A 2,753-nucleotide genomic window follows, 5' to 3' on the forward strand; every position below is an offset into this window, starting at 1 on the left:
TAGGGTTATTATGAAACCTACATCAGTGTTAGAGTTAGGGATAGGGTGATGATTAGGGTTAGGGTTAGGCTGGGACCTGCTTTAGGGTTACGTTTAGGGTTAGGGGTAGGGTTAGGGTTTTGGTTATGTCTCTGCTCAGGATATGATTAGGATTAAGGTTAGGGTTAGGGTTAGGGTTAGGGTTAGGCTTAGGGTTAGGGTTAGGCTGGGACCTGCATTACAGTTAGGGTTAGGGTTAGGGTTAGGGTTAGGGTTAGGGTTAGGGTTAGGGTTAAGGCTAAGGTTAGGATAGGGTTAGGGTTAGGAGTATGTCCCTGGCTAGGATATGTTTAGGGTTAGGGTTAGGGTTAGAGTTAGGGTTAGGGGTAGGGGGTAGGTTTAGGGTTAGGTTTCAGGTTAGGGTTAGGGTTAGGTTAGGGTTAATGTTAGGGTTAGGGTTAGGCTGGGACCTGCATTAGGGTTAGGATTAGGGTTTGGTTTAGGGTTACGTTTAGGGTTAGGCTGGGACCTGCATTTGTGTTAGGGTTAGGGTTAGGGTTAGCGTTAGGGTTACGGTTAGGGTTGGGGTTATGTCTATGGCTAGGATATGTTTAGGGTTAGGGTTAGGGTTAGGGTTAAGGTTAGGGTTAGGTTTTGGGTTAGTGTGAGTATTAGGGTTAGGCTTAGGGTTATGCTGAAACCTGCATTAGTGTTAGCATTAGTGATAGGGTGAGGGTTAGGGTTAGGGTTAGTGTTAGGCTGGGACCTGCTTTACGGTTAGGGTTAGGGTTAGGGTTAGGGTTAGGGTTAGGGTTAGGGCTAAGGTTAGGTTTAGGGTTAGGAGTATGTCCCTGGCTAGGATATGTTTAGGGTTAGGGTTAGGTTTAGAGTTAGGGTTAGGGGTACGGGGTAGGTTTAGGGTTAGGTTTCAGGTTAGGGTTAGGGTTAGGGTTAGGGTTAATGTTAGGGTTAGGGTTTGGGTTAGGGTTAGGCTGGGACCTGTATTTGGGTTAGGTTAGGGTTAGGGTTAGGGTTAGGGTTACGGTTAGGGTTAGGATTAGGGATAGGGTTAGGTTTAGGCTGGGACTTGCATTAGGGTTAGGGTTAGGGTTAGGGTTAGGGTTAGGGTTAGGTTTAGGGTTAGGGTTTTGGTTAAGGTTACGGTTAGATTTAGGGTTATGCTGGGACCTGCTATAGGGTTAAGTTTAGAGTTAGGGTTAGGGTTAGCCTTAGGGTTAGGGTTAGGTTTAGGTTTAGGCTGGGACCTGCATTAGGTTTAGGTTTAGGGTTAGGGTTAGGTTTAGTCTTAGGGGTAGGGTTAGGGTTAGGTTTTGGGTTAGAGTGAAAATTACTGTTAGGCTTAGGGTTATGCTGAAACCTGCAGTAGTGTTAGCATTAGGGATAGGGTGAGTGTTAGGTTTAGGGTTAGGGTTAGGGTTAGGCTGGACCTGCATTATGGTTAGGGTTAGGGTTAGGGTTAGGCTGGGACCTGCATTAGGGTTACGGTTAGGGTTAGGGTTAGGTTTTGGTTTAGGGTTAGGCTTAGGGTTAGGGTTAGGGTTAGGGTTATGTCTATGGCTAGGATATTTTTAGGGTTAGGGTTAGGCTTAGGGTTTAGGTTAGGGTTAGGTTTTGGGTTAGTGTGAGTATAGGGTTAGGCTTCGGGTTATGCTGAAACCTGCATTATTGTTAGCATTAGGGTTATGGTGAGGGTTAAGGTTCGGGTGAGGGTTAGGTTTAGGGTTAGGCTGGGACCTGCATTAGGGTTAGGGTTAGGGTTAGGGTTAGGGTTAGGGTTAGCATTAGGGTTAGGCTTATTTTTAGCTTTCAGAAGTTGTGTTAGTGTTGTTAAGTTTAAGGTAATGTGTAGCGTTAATGTTCAGGATTATGGTTAGTGTTAGGGTTGAGAATTAGGGTTATGTTTAAATTTAGGGTTCCGAATTAGGTGTAGGCTTTATGGTTAGGGTTAAGGTGAGCATTAGGTTTAGGTTTAGGTTTTAGGGTTAGGGTTAGGGTTAGGGTTATTACGGTTACGGTTTATTGTTGTAGCTTAGTTTTATGGTTTTGTGTTAATGTTAGGTTTAGGGTTAGTGTTTAGTGTTGCATCTTTCAGTTTCAGAATTTCTTTTGAGCTTCATTTTATGATTTATGTCTTTTGTAAAGTGTTTTAGTTTGTCTATATATCTTTTTTTAATATGGCTGAACTGTTCTTCTGAATTTAATTGTAGCTCCTTGAGTTTCTTCAACAGCTCTTTTGAATTCTTTATCAGGTAATTGGCTGTTGTTTATGGGTTGAACCAGTTATTAGAAAAATATTGATATCTTTTGAAAATGGCCTATTTCCTTGAATTTTTAAGTTTACATTTCTGTGTTGCTGCTTTCACATTTGAAGTATCTTTCCTGGCGACCTTGACATGGGGTACTGAGCCATGATGATGTTTCTCTGGGCTTTCCTATATTTATTTTGGATTGGCTTGCTTTGTTGTATTTGCGCCCTCTTGTGGCAGTATTTTTAAGCTTTGCATGTTCTCATGTTATAACTGGCTAAGCTAGGTGCTGGGAACTTCTTTGTTTGCCAGAAGGTGGTGCTGTGGCTCCAGTTTGTTATTTTTCTGTTGCCTGACCTACTACTGTGCCAAGGAATGAGCCTAGGAGCTGGTTGCAGTGCAGGTGTGAGTTTAGCATTCAGGTGTTGAGAGTGCCAAGGACCCAGTGGGGAGAGCCTCTAGTGCAGCGGTTCTCAACCTATGGGTCGCGACCCCTTTGGGGGCCAA

This window comes from Myotis nattereri (assembly GCF_964212035.1).
Source record: "Myotis nattereri genome assembly, chromosome: 2".
NCBI lineage: Eukaryota > Metazoa > Chordata > Mammalia > Chiroptera > Vespertilionidae > Myotis > Myotis nattereri.